Source organism: Procambarus clarkii, chromosome 75 (genome assembly GCF_040958095.1).
Source record: "Procambarus clarkii isolate CNS0578487 chromosome 75, FALCON_Pclarkii_2.0, whole genome shotgun sequence".
Taxonomy (NCBI): domain Eukaryota; kingdom Metazoa; phylum Arthropoda; class Malacostraca; order Decapoda; family Cambaridae; genus Procambarus; species Procambarus clarkii.
In genome coordinates, this window is record NC_091224.1 from 20,068,607 (window position 1) to 20,083,606 (window position 15,000).

General features: G+C 42.6%; 1 long non-coding RNA gene across 3 annotated transcripts in view; it reads right to left on the reverse strand.

Moving 5' to 3' along the window:
* LOC138356884 (uncharacterized) overlaps positions 1-15,000 on the reverse strand; it is a 229,451-nt gene that overhangs the window by 57,921 nt on the left and 156,530 nt on the right. For all 3 annotated transcript variants that reach the window (XR_011224673.1, XR_011224674.1, XR_011224672.1), the window contains one exon: positions 3,528-3,607. This is a non-coding gene — a long non-coding RNA (uncharacterized lncRNA). The remainder of the gene's footprint in view (positions 1-3,527; positions 3,608-15,000) is intronic.

The window sequence follows — 15,000 nt, forward strand, 5'->3', positions numbered from 1 at the left end:
CAAAGTCTATAATAGACGCCTTGGGATCTTTTGGGTCGCTCCAGTCCATCATAATATTATTGGACTTTAGGTCCACGTGAACGACGTTCTTTTGGTGTATTTCCTCCACTTTAACAATTAATTACTTGATAACCAACAGCCAGGTCATGTCATCAATGCGCTCGTCTCCATTCGCATGTTTATAGATAGCATCACTCAGTGTATCAGCCCCAAGGTACGACATGAAAATCCCGCCTACCAAAGGATATGTGCCAAGGAAATAAGGTGCTCCTCCAGCACCGTCTAGGGCCTTCATCATCTGTGTCTCTCGCTCAATATCTTCTATCCATGTCTCAGAAATATATACAACCTTAAGTACGACAGGCTCCTCGAGTTCAGGCAGGTGCCAGAGTTGAGTGCTTCCGTAAGTCCCACTTCCCAGCCCCTTAATGTTCATTTTCCTCTCATTCTTCCTTATCCATTTCTTATTACCAAGCAACTAAATCTGACGGTCGCGAACAGACGTCTTCTGGTCTTTCCGGGAGCTGGACACCTTACAGCCGCAGCAGCCCATGCTATCGCTCTTCTTAACTCTTGTTTCTATATAATACAACCTCGCCTCACTAAACTCTTGTGTTGAGGTGGTGTGAGCGGCCGCTGGTCCGGTAACTATCCTAGATGCGGTAATATAGTTAGGTTGCCTGACTGGAAGGTGGCCCCAGCAGGTGACCTGCTCTCTCACCACACTAACACGTCTGCTGTAAATAGTAGAGAAACAGCAGAGATTATTGGAACCAAACAATGGGGGCGGGAGACGATGGGTGCGAGACATGAGGGAGGAAGATGCCGTAGGGGAACTGGGGTACAGGAATGATGGGAGATCATCGTATGATACTCACCAGGAAACCACACTGGCCTGGAATATCAATGCGAATATCACTGGATCAATCCGGGGGGCTCCAACCAGCGTTCTTGATAATCCGCTGGGGTTAATGAGAACGTTGCTTCAAATCCCAGGATTTCACCAATGATTTCCGCATTTTTATATTTACTCTCTTGCTAAATAAAATGTTGTGGATTCCTTCTCATATTAGCCTGCAAGAGCATGACAAAGTTGACGCCCTTGCTAAGGCTGCAGTAAATAAAGACAGTATTGAACGGAATCTTGAGTTATCAAATAGGTCCCTTAAAAGTGTCATTAGACGAGAATTCCTGGATGAATTTGAAGAAAGTAGAACAGTGCAAACTGGAACTAGCAGGTCCATTGTTCATCACAATGAAATGTGTGAAGTAAAACATGTGTATGGGTCAAGTAACAAAGTCAGTAGACTAACAGATGTTGTCACAGCTCGTATAAGACTTGGCTACAAGTATCTCTGGCAGTTCGGCTTGTATAGGGATCTAGATAAAGTAAAGTGTAAAGTGTGTGGATAAAGACAGGGACACACACTTGAACACTATATCTTGGATTGGAGTAAAATTGAGCCATTTAGAGAGAAATCTAAGCTCACTGTATGATATGACAACCTATCTTATTACCATGGATAAATTACCTGAAATCCTTGCACTGTATCCATATTTCGCTTCCAGTAGAAGCGAACATATGAGATTCAGAAACAAGTAGTGTATTGTGAGGACTAATAATAAACAGAAGCTTTCCTATGACTCTGTAATATCTCCATTGGTCAAACTATTATGTATTAGCGATAAGACCTACCATTAACGTATGATGACTTACTGTAAATATATAGCTCTTGAAATAGCACTTTCTCTGTAACTAGCTGACATTGTAACTATAAGGTGTGAAGGATAGATGAAATTGTTTATGTAATAATCTAAGATGAGGTCTGATAAAGACTTTTTGTGCCCTCTGTAACGCTTTTTGCGCTACCGCTCACAGGATGAGTATGGGGTGCACAATAAACTAGCCTACTCGTCTGCTGGTATGGTGGTGATGGTGAGGTGGTCACTGAACTACAGTAATAGTGACACTGTTGTGTGTGTGTGGAGCTCTCCCACAGCACGATGGGTCACATTATCTGGCACTACAACAGGGAACTTTCCCAGGTGGAGAGTCCGAACCACTTGGGCTGGACGGTAGAGCGACGGTCTCGCTTCATAGCAGGTCGGCGTTCAATCCCCGACCGTCCAAGTGGATTGGGCCCCATTCCTCGTCCTATCCTAAATCCTTATCCTCATCCCCTTCCAAGTGCTATATAGTCGTAATGGCTTAGCACTTTCCCTTGATAATTCCCTCCCAGGTACAGAACTGGTAATGTTTTGTACCGCGACTGTTACAATAGTTACAAAATTGTAGTGAATACCAGTTTGTAACTATTTTCTTGATTCTGTAAGTGTCATTGACAAGGGGCCTGACAGCTGAGTAGACAGCGCTTTGGGATTCGTAGTCCTAAGGTTCCGTGTTCGATCCCCGGTGGAGGCGGAAACAAATGGGCCGAGTTTCTTTCATCCTGATGCCGCTGTTCACCTAGCAGTAAATAGGTACCTGGGAGTTAGACAGCTGCTACGGGTTGCTTCCTGGGGATGTGTAACAAAAAAGGAGGCCTGGTCGAGGACCGGGCCGCGGGGACGCTCAGCCCCGAAATCATCTCAAGATAATCTTAAAAAGATAAGACACCGAGTGAATGAACAGCGCCAAAGTGTTATTTTGTTCAACATTGTTTAACTCAGTCGATTAAGGCAGTGTCTGGGATGCTCCCGGACGCAGGTTCGAATCCTCGTCACGGCCCTTGTGGATTTGTTCATTGTTCAACATGGTTCAACATTGTTCAATATTGTTCAACATTGTTCAACATACGTCATAGTTTTCTCTCAATATGGAGGGAAGGTTTGGTGTATTTCTCTAGATTAACTATTTATTACTGTATTGTAAATTTTATCTACGAAGTAGATATATTTACTGTGTAATTTGCTGTAATCTCCGTTACAGATACACATGAGGGAGTACCCGGCGTTGCCCGGGAGCCGGAGACCATATCATCACTGTCTTCATCACTTCATCACAGAGGAAGATAGTATGAGGCTACAAGATGACCTAGACAAACTTGATGAGTGGTCCATCAAATGGCTTCTAAAGTTCAACCCAAGTAAATGTAATGTAATGAAAATAGACGGTGGAAACAGGAGGCCAGACACAGGATACAGAATTAGAAATGAAGTACTTCATAAAACGGACAGAGAGAAAGATCTAGAAGTTGATATCACACCAAACCTGTCTCCTGAAGCCCACATCAAAAGAATAACATCTGCGGCGTATGCGAGGCTGGCTAACATCAGAACAGCCTTCAGGAATCTGTATAAGGAATCATCCAGAATCTTGTACACCACATATGTAAGACCAATCCTGGAGTATGCGGCCCCAACATGGAGCCCGTACCTTGTCAAGCACAAGACGAAGCTGGAAAAAGTTCAGAGGTATGCCGCTAGACTAGTCCCAGAACTAAGAGGCATGAGTTACGAGGAAAGCATTGTAAATGTGTGGCCACGTCTGTGGTAGAAAATAATAATACAAAAAAACTCCCACTTACTAGATTCATCCAATCGTCACTTGACCAGTTGCCTCCTCGGGGGACACGAGGAAAGGCTGCGGGAAATTCATCTCACGACACTGGAAGAAAGAAGAGTAGGATGAGACATGATCACTATCTACAAAATTCTCAGGGGAATTGACAGGGTAGATAAGTATAAGCTGTAACACGGGTGGTACGTGAACTAGGAGACACAGGTGGAAAATGAGTGCCCAAATGAGCCACAGCGACGTTAAAAAGAACTTTTTCAGTGTCAGAGTTGTTAACTGGTGGAATGCATTAGGCAGTGATGTGGTGGAGGCTGACTCCATACACGGTTTCAAATGTAGATATGATAGAGCCCAGTAGGCTCAGGAACCTGTACACCAGTTGATTGACAGTTGAGAGGCGGGAGCAAAGAGCCAGAGCTCAACCCCCGCAAGCACAACTAGGTGAGTACTGTAACCATCTTCACTACACACTATCTTCTTCACTGTAACCATCTTCACTGTAACCATCTTCACTACACACTATCATCACTGTAAACTATATAGTAGCATCTGGCATCTATATAGTAGATATATAAAAAGACGCGCCTATTACAATGGAAAGTTGTGTCAAAATTATGTAACGTTGTGTCAAAATTTCAAAGCAATCGATAAAGAGGTTTCGAAGATTTTCCTCACACGAAAAAGACAGTTTTTCAGAAAAAACGTTATTTTTTTTTTACCGTCACAGACGTGACATCTATACAGTATATATATAAAAACTTGCTCGGATGCGAATGGAAAGTTGTGTATATATATATATATATATATATATATATATATATATATATATATATATATATATATATATATATATATATATATATATATATATATATATATAAACAATTCGACGTCTTTAAGAAGCCGAAGGAGTTAACTACCCTGCCGGTAATTGGCCAAGAATGAAAGACGGAGAGGGGAAGTCTCTGATTGGCTCTTACCGGCCAAGAAGCTGAGAGGAACCACCCACTTCAAGGGCCGCCCACTTCAAGGGCCACCCATTTCAAGGGCCACCCATTTCAAGGGCCGCCCACCTCAAGGGGTCTTTCTCCACTGGAATAAATCTCTTGACCCGGACACCGCCGGGTACAGCAACATGAATACAGTACGCCAGAATACAGGAAACTATAGAACTATTGATCAATACCCAGTCAAACTTAAATACAGATGTCTAACCTTCGCTTGAAACACTCCAGCGCCCCTCACATCTATTTATGTGGCAAGGAAGCTTGTTCAAAAAATAAGCAATCCTGTTTCATAAACCAGTATTTACCCAGGCCTATCTAAATCTAATATGTTGTCATTAGTCTCATATTCTATTTTGCTGGGTTAGGTTAGCGTGGTGTATAAATATGTGTGTTTTATACATAATATCTACCAGCCAAGATATAATTTATATATCAATAATTACTACACACATTTCAGATCAAATCTACTAGTAATCAGGCCCCAAAAAGGCTTACTATAACAAACCATAAGTCTAACATGGACAAAGTCTCTCTACCAGTTAGAATATTACGTCTTGCATATACTGAGCATATCCCACGCGCCGGAGCAACCACCTGATATATTAGAGATTATATATTTGCATATACTTGATGCCTGTTATAGTTATACTGCCTCGTATCTATTTTCTCCCTTCTCTGTCTATTAACTGGTCATTTCAATACAGTCATCATAATTAGTCGTCCAGTCCACAGATCTGTAAATAAATCACCGGACGACGTTTCGGTCCGTCCTGGACTTTAATGGCCCAAGACGGACCGAAACATCGATGTCTCTTTTATTTTCAGATTTGTGGGTTGATTGACTGCGTCATTTCAGTACTTTTATTTAAGTGTTACACACACACACACACACACACACACACACACACACACACACACACACACACACACACACACACACACACACACACACACACACTGAAATAGCATTTTAAAAGCACTACAATCACCTGTGGTTGATTGTTCATTAAATCACTGAACTATATGTTTAACAGCTCTCTCACCCTGTCCATGGAGGACAGAAGAAAATGTATATATGCTGGTTAGCATTGTAATTGTGTGGCCACGTCTGTGGTAGAAAATAATAATAATAAAAAAAATGAAATAACAGCAGTGTTATGAGGGGAATGAAATGGTGCACTGAGGGGGATTCGAACTATCGTTCCAGGTGTCCCAAGGCACGACCATAATACAATGTCCCAGAATCTTCTATGTATTTCTATGAAATCGGACGAATTTTATAACAAAAAATCATGTTTATTGATGTATGTTTAATATGAGCAGTAAATGTAAATATTTCTAATTTTTTTTCCAGAAGTCTGACCCTAATTACGATGATACACAAGAACGCACCTACCGTTCCGGGTCAAGAAAGTGCGATACGACGAAATAGGATAAAGACTTAACAGTAAAAATCTCACAAAATCGGTGCTAAAGACAAAACAATTCGCGAAAACCTGTGAAAAAAATCAAAAGAACTGGATCCGTACACGAGGGACTTGGAAAGAGGACTAACCAAGGCCATAACCTGACAGTGTATCGCAGGAGTGCGAGAACTGGTCGATGGTGAACCAACAATGTTGGTTAGGGAAGCCTTTCCAAGACGCTACATAACCAAGACTTAAAACTTCATCGACTGGACTTGCGTTCAACGCTGGTGAGAAAGTCTTAACAACACATCTACGTGAAGAGGATTATCTAAAATTTTAATTGCAAGTTGTGCAGAATTTGTGGATTAAATGAAAAACGAAAGTTTACTGGATGAAAAACTTATTCAGTGTTGAGGCGATTTCCCACGAGTGTTGTGAAGCCAATATCAACACAACTCCAGTATCAAGGCCCAGATTCACGAAGCAGTTACATAAGCACTAACGAACCAGTACATCTTTTCTCAATCTTTGGCGGCTTTGTTTACAATTATTTAACAGTTAATGAGCTCCGAAGCACCAGGAGGCTGTTTATAACAATAAAAACAGTTGACTGGCAAGTTTTCATGCTTGTAAACTGTTTATTAAATTTAACCAAAGCCGTCAAGGATTGAGGAAAGATATACATGTTCGTAATTACTTGCGTAACTCCTTCGTGAATCTGGGCACTGGACACTGGTTGGAACGTACCGTTCAGCTAGAAAGATCTCCTCAAAGCTCGTGATTAATGGAAACTCGGAGCGGCAAGTCTAGGCGCCAGCTTTAGCTCTCTGGACAGAGGATGCAGGAGTAAGCTTAATTAGCATCGAGCTGAATGTCTCTGGAGGAATTATCTGAGCTCAGATTGCCTCAATTACGTCGCTGGAGGTTGGTTCTAATTGGCTGTTCTGGTTCTAATGTGGTTCTCAAGCAAACTCTCTGATTGGTTCACCTGAGTCACTGCGGTAGGTTCACCCTGTTGCTCTGATTGGCTTTGAACCGGGACATTCAAGTGAGTTTTGTTAACTATTTGCATCTTTGTTGATATCTCTGATTACTTGAAGTCCTGCTTTTAAAGTCGGTTCTTGAACTATTCTGCATGTGGTTCTATTACGGTTTAATAGAGTCGTTCTCCTGCAACTGTCTAACCGATTCTCTCGCAGAGTGAACAAGCAAGCAAGATGAAGGAATTCAGAGCAATCATACAAAGGGAAGGGAATTATCAGGGGAAAGCGCCAAGCCCTTACGACTATATATATGAAGCAGATTGGGCAGCATTATTGAGCTGTGAATGGCTAGTTCCCTCCCTTCGGCAGGTGATTGGCATGAGGAGGATATAGGAAGGAGAGAGAGAGAGAGAGAGAGAGAGAGAGAGAGAGAGAGAGAGAGAGAGAGAGAGAGAGAGAGAGAGAGAGAGAGAGAGAGAGAGAGAGAGAGAGAGAGAAAGAGAAAGAGAAAGAGAGAGAGAGAGAAAGAGAAAGAGAGAGAGAGAGAGAGAGAGAGAGAAGAGAGAGAGAGAGAGAGAGAGAGAGAGAGAGAGAGAGAGAAGAGAGAGAGAGAGAGAGAGAGAGAGAGAGAGAGAGAGAGAGAGAGAGAGAGAGAGAGAGAGAGAGAGAGAGAGAGAGAGAGAGAGAGAGAGAGAGAGAGAGAGAGGTGCATAAGATGCAAAAATAATGCAGTTTCCGGAGCATAGAAAAATAAGACGGTCACATTTTTAAGATTTTATCTTCAAGATCTTGTATTTCATTGCTTTCCAACGTCTCTCTCTCACTGTATTTCATCGCTTTAACCATCTTCACTACAAATTAAACAACAACTTTCCGCACTAACCATCTACACCACACGCGACCAGACTCATCATAGTAACCATCAGGACATGTATATATACAGTCTTCAATACCATCTTCACTACCTAGGCACCAACTCTTCAAAACTCTTCCCTACCCATCACGACCTTCCCTACCCTTCACCACCTTCCCTACCCTTCACCACCTACCCTACCCTTCACCACCTACCCTACCCTTCACCACCTTCACTACCCTTCACCACCTACCCTACCCTTCACCACCTACCCTACCCTTCACCACCTTCCCTACCCTTCACCACCTTCCCTACCCTTCACCACCTTCCCTACCCTTCACCTCCTTCCCTACCCTTCACCACCTTCCCTACCCTTCACCACCTTCCCTACCCTTCACCACCTTCCCTACCCTTCACCACCTTCCCTACCCTTCACCACCTTCCCTACCCTTCACCACCTTCCCCACCCATCATCACTTGCCCTAACCTTCACCACCTTCCCTACCCTTCATCACCTTCCCTACCCTTCACCACCTTCCCTACCCTTCATCACCTTCCCTACTCTTCACCACCTTCCCCACCCATCATCACTTGCCCTAACCTTCACCACCTTCCCTACCCTTCATCACCTTCCCTACTCTTCACCACCTTCCCCACCCATCATCACTTGCCCTAACCTTCACCACCTTCCCTAACCTTCACCACCTTCCCTACCCTTCACCACCTTCCCTACCCTTCACCACCTTCCCTACCCTTTACCTTGACTTGAATTAGTACAGTGTGAGAGGGAGGGTGAGGCCGTGAGTCGTCGATGAATAAACCAGTGTGTCATGAGTCAGAGGATGGGTGAGTGGATGTCGGTCTTGGATGAGTACATCAGTGGCACTAGACAGAGCCTGGGTGAGTAGACATGATGAGTCTTGGATGGGTAAGAGCTCATCTCTCGCTCTGTTCTTGATGATTTTAGTAAACACACACACACACCTTTTGTATATTTTTGTAATTAATATATATTTTTTTATTTAGGATACGGATTTTTTTTTTTTTTTTTTTTTTTTTTTACATTTATAAAGATGGCTGCCACTGTCCAGGCATCCGCTCAGTGGGATTGCTGTGACGTGGGAAAACTATCGGTGGAAGAGTCCGAGAAGTCGCTAAAATCGGATAAACTTGAGCTACTATCGATGGTACTCGCCGAGCTGTCAGTTGGGTAGAAATAAGCTTCTATGGTTCTCAGGGTGACGTCTAACAGCTCTAGTACCGTTGGTCTGGTTCCTTCATCGCGGCTCGTCCCTCGTTTAGCGAGTGACCGAAGGCGGCGAGGCCTACAGGACATTACTTCAGAGATCTCCAGGATCATGTAAGACAACCCCACAACATCTGCCTTAACGGTGAGAGGTAACCCAATGCACGTCTCGTAGGCGTACCACGGCCATTCTATCATTGACTTCTCCGCTTCCTCTTCCGAAACGCTTCCAAAAGGGGAGACTTGTCCAACGAAAGTGGCGACCCCAAAGTCTATAATAGACGCCTTGGGATCTTTTGGGTCGCTCCAGTCCATCATAATATTATTGGACTTTAGGTCCACGTGAACGACGTTCTTTTGGTGTATTTCCTCCACTTTAACAATTAATTACTTGATAACCAACAGCCAGGTCATGTCATCAATGCGCTCGTCTCCATTCGCATGTTTATAGATAGCATCACTCAGTGTATCAGCCCCAAGGTACGACATGAAAATCCCGCCAACCAAAGGATATGTGCCAAGGAAATAAGGTGCTCCTCCAGCACCGTCTAGGGCCTTCATCATCTGTATCTCTCGCTCAATATCTTCTATCCATGTCTCAGAAATATATACAACCTTAAGGACGACAGGCTCCTCGAGTTCAGGCAGGTGCCAGAGTTGAGTGCTTCCGTAAGTCCCACTTCCCAGCCCCTTAATGTTCATTTTCCTCTCATTCTTCCTAACCCATTTCTTATTACCAAGCAACTAAATCTGACGGTCGCGAACAGACGTCTTCTGGTCTTTCCGGGAGCTGGACACCTTACAGCCGCAGCAGCCCATGCTATCGCTCTTCTTAACTCTTGTTTCTATATAATACAACCTCGCCTCACTAAACTCTTGTGTTGAGGTGGTGTGAGCGGCCGCTGGTCCGGTAACTATCCTAGATGCGGTAATATAGTTAGGTTGCCTGACTGGAAGGTGGCCCCAGCAGGTGACCTGCTCTCTCACCACACTAACACGTCTGCTGTAAATAGTAGAGAAACAGCAGAGATTATTGGAACCAAACAATGGGGGCGGGAGACGATGGGTGCGAGACATGAGGGAGGAAGATACCGTAGGGGAACTGGGGTACAGGAATGATGGGAGATCATTCACTCTTGTCTAGAGTATTGCTCTTACAATCTAGAGTACCTTCCACTCTAACCATGTAATGAGTACTTTTCTTTCATCTAGAGCACATTTCACCCTATCCATGTAGAGTTTACTGCTCTCACAGGCTAGGCAGTTCAGAGGAGTGTTCATGTACAGGCTAGGCAGTTCAGAGGAGTGTTCATGTGAACAATGACCTGACCTCATTCCTCAACCTGACTCATTACCCTGAGATATGAGTCTACCTATCTATCTACCGCTGCTAATTTGAAACTGAACACTAAACAACCTTTTTTTTTACAGTTTTATATCATTTTTTGAAATAGACTTTCCCTCTATTTTTATATTTTTCGAAGTATCCCTCATCTCTAGTCCCATAAGAACCGTTTTGAATTTTGATGTTTGATCTATTTTTTTCCCCTATTGCAAAGACATGATTTTTTTTAATAAAACAATTTGTTCCTACAGTAATCTATTCTAAAGCGAAGATCAGGCTGCTCCCAGACACACTGTGCTTCTTGTTTGAGCGGAACCTCTCGCTCGAGCGGAACCTCTCGCTCGTGCTGAAGCAAGTGGGGCAATTCTCTTTGCTTCGCATTTTGGGGATTTTCTTCTATATATTCTTGTTTAAAAAGTTTAGGTTTCTGACAGAATGCGATCCAATGACTTTTGTTTGGGCGAGAGGGAGTTAGAAGAGGGCCAGAGCAGTGAATGGAAGGAACTGGGAGATAATGGAAAGAAATAGACGTATAAATGGAAGAGGAAGATAGGAAAATGGAAGAAGATAGGAAATTGTAAGAGGAAAGTAGGAAAATGATTGGAAGATATTCTCTCTCTCTCTCTCTCTCTCGCTCTCGCTCTCTCTCTCTCTCTCTCTCTCTCTCTCTCTCTCTCTCTCTCTCTCTCTCTCTCTCTCTCTCTCTCTCTCTCTCTCTCTCTCTCTCTCTCTCTCTCTCTCTCTCTCTCTCTCTCTCTCTCTCTCTCTCTCTCTCTCTCTCTCTCTCCTTCTATTCCCTACCTCCTCATCTCCTCCTCATGCCAATCACCTGCCGAAGGGACGGAACTAGTGTAAAGAGATACAGAGATAATAATAAAGGAGTTGAATAATGAGAGTAAAAACTGAAACGAAAAGATGTGAGAAAGAACAGGGGAAGAAACCCTAGCGAAAAGAAGCAAATAGGCAGGGGCTGGGGAGGAAGAGAAGATGGAAGAAAGGGGTGAGAAGGAGGCAAGAGAAGAGGAAGAGAGTTAGGCGAAGGCAGAAGAGAGCTTGTAATCGTGAAGAGCCATTTCTCCCTCTCAAAGATAGTGAAAAATGTGTTTTATCTAGCTTTAGAGGAAGTGAATATATCTCAGCTGAGATCATTTCCCTTAGAGGAAGTGAAGATTTCTGACCTGAGATAATTTCCCTTAGAGGAAGTGAATATATCTCAGCTGAGATCATTTCTCTTAGAGGAAGTGAAGATTTCTCAGCTGAGATAATTTCTCTTAGAGGAAGTGAAGATTTCTCAGCTGAGATCATTTCCCTTAGAGGAAGTGAAGCTTTCTCACCTGAGATAATTTCCCTTAGAGGAAGTGAAGATTTCTCAGCTGAGATCATTTCCCTTAGAGGAAGTGAAGATTTCTCAGCTGAGATAATTTCTCTTAGAGGAAGTGAAGATTTCTCAGCTGAGATAATTTCCCTTAGAGGAAGTGAAGATTTCTCAGCTGAGGTCATTTCCCTTAAAGGAACTGACTATTTCTCAGCCGAGATCATTTTCCTGAAAACCTTGAATTTGGGGCTTATTTATTCATTTTGTATTTATATATACAAAAAGGTACAGTGAGTTTATGGGAATACATAACATTGATGTTTTTACATTCGTGTAAAGCCACTAACACACACACAGCGTTACGGGATCACCATAGCCCGTGCTACTTGGAACTTTGTTCCAGGTAGCGAATCTTTAACAACAACAGTGTTTCGTACTAATTTTACTAATCCCTTCGAGCAAGGATACGGAGCAATTATATAAATAAATTACTAATCGAGATCAATAATCCTGATTAGTGCAAACGAAATTAACGCCTCATTAGTTCGATGTTTTTTTTAATGTAGAATTAATAATGTAAAACTTTTTACATATCTAAGATCCTTTATTTTAATAACTGGGCAGGTTGCACAGAGGCTGATTTGATATATAATTATACATATTAGTTTACATATTTTTACTAATAATACACAGAGAGAAGCAAATCCTAGTATACTAGTTTACCTGACTAAATAGTCTAGTAAAACAAATTGATTTTTAGTTAAATTTGAGAGTAAACTCACTAGTTAATTTGAGATGAATTCATGAAGTTCAATCCAAAGTTTTCTACCATAGGGAATACAGACCGCTCAAAAACAGCAGAATGTATATAATGTATGTATGTATACAGCACAAATGTATGAAATCATAATTGTCACACATCTAATCATTGTTTTATTAACACATTTGATAGTGTTCATTTTTGTATGAACAAAAGTTCTTTGTTATTTTTTTTCATTTTTATGCCAAATGTACCAAAATGGGTTAATTTTCTTAAACCCAAATATTGGTGGAGACAAGACAATAATGTAACATTGTAACATTGGGTTTAGTTTCCGGGATACAAGTGGAGTACTCTTGCACTGGTTGGTAATGTTAATGTTATGTTCAAGCTGATGTTCATCTTGTGAACATTTCTGTCATGTAAAGTGATATTGTGTTTGTCTTCTAGACTAAGTTTCGGGTCACGTTACCTCTAGTGTTATTATATATACTATTGCAAAGAAGATTGTGTTTGAAAAATGATGCTATCTCTCTCTCTCTCTCTCTCTCTCTCTCTCTCTCTCTCTCTCTCTCTCTCTCTCTCTCTCTCTCTCTCTCTCTCTCTCTCTCTCTAGCCCTACCACCCTGGGTTAGACGGCAGACCTGAAGCATGAAGCGACGGTCTCGCTTCATGCAGGTCCACGTTCAATCCCCAAGTGGTTGGGCACCATTCCTTTCCCTTCATCCAATCCCAAAATCCTTAAATCCCCTCCCAGAGCTATAGTAACAATGGCTTGACGCTTTCTCCTGATATCCTCTCCTAGCATCCACCCAACCCTGTCCTCCATCCAACAGCTCCCAATACACACCATAAAAGCCCAATCACTCTCGCTGAATGGGAACCCCGGGGATGAAACAATGTGGTAGATTAAATTTTAAACTTTCATTCAAGGGGGGGGGGAGGGGAGTGGAACTTGATATTTTTGAGCTCTGACCCTTACTACTGAACACCACCTCCGGCCTCTATAGAGCCTGACTCTGTGTTATAGAGCTAGGCAGGCTCTTTCCTGTGTTATAGAGCTAGGCAGGCTCTTTCCTCTGTGGCTCGAGAAGGAGAGAGAGTTTCAGACTGGGAGAGAGAGTTTCAGGCTGGGTGAGAAAGTTTCAGGCTGGGAAAGAGTTTCAGACTGAGAGAGTTTCAGACTGGGAGAGAAAAAGTTTCAGACTGGGAGTGAAAGTTTCAGGCTGGAAAAAATTAAACCTCTCTGGTCATTCAGATTCAATATCGCTCAAAAATAAATGATCGCAGTTCTTTCCCTTTTAAGTCAAATAGTTTGTCATTTTCTATCCTGTCAAAACTCTAGACAAAAATATAAAAAAATTAATGTCGTGATCATGTTTCCTCTCCTGTTTCTTCTGTTTCACTATCGCGAAGATCAATTCCTTTGATCTTTCCTCATAAATCATGCCTCTTAATTCAAGGAGCAGCCATGGAGAATATCTCTTAGGCTATCTCCAGTCTCCAGGGGGCATATACCAACGTTGCTGCATATTCCAGAGTTGATCTGACGTATGTGGTGTATGGTCATTAATGACTGAGTCATGCTTCTCAAGGGAGTCTTCTCAAGCTGATCCACATTGCATATGCCGCTGACATCAGCTGGTCAATGTGCTTGTAGCAACAAGGTTGGGTATAATGTATTATTATTTAACAAAACCAGATTTGATAAAAAATTTAAACGCCAGAAACGTTTAAATTATAACGCATTAGGTACAACAAGGCTATAGTGAAGATCAAACCCTTTCTTCATAAGTACACTTAGTTACTTATAAGTAAGTACTCTTAATCACTTATAAGTACTCTTATCCGGACGATGAGTCACAATAACGAGGCTGTAGATATGATGATTAAATTTGTTATCAGAAGATGAGTAGACGACGACGTTTCGGTCCGTCGTGGACCGTTATCAGGTCGTGTGGTCCAGGACGGACCGAAACGTCGTCGTCGTCTCCTAGTCTTCTAATGTGTAATTACCTAAGTGTAGTTACAGGATGAGAGCTACGCTCGTGGTGTCCCGTCTTCCCAGCACTCTTTGTCATATAACGCTTTGAAACTACTGACGGTCTTGGCCTCCACCACCCAAACTTGTGTGTGTGTGTGTGTGTGTGTGTGTGTGTGTGTGTGTGTGTGTGTGTGTGTGTGTGTGTGTGTGTGTGTGTGTGTGTGTGTGTGTGTGTGTGTACTCACCTAATTGTGCTTGCGGGGGTTGAGCTTTGGCTCTTTGGTCCCGCCTCTCAACTGTCAATCAACAGGTGTACAGGTTCCTGAGCCTACTGGGCTCTATCATATCTACATTTGAAACTGTGTATGGAGTCAGCCACCACCACATCACTTCCTGTGTGTGTGTGTGTGTGTGATCATGAGTACTCTTAGGGGATCACCCCAACACTTTGGGGGTGTTGTTGTGTTTAGGGGAAACAACACAACACAACACAACACAACAGGAAACACTTTTCCTCTGCCGGAATTAAACTTTCGTTAATTTAAGCTCATTCTTGCGACGCCTTATCGTGCAAGTTCTTG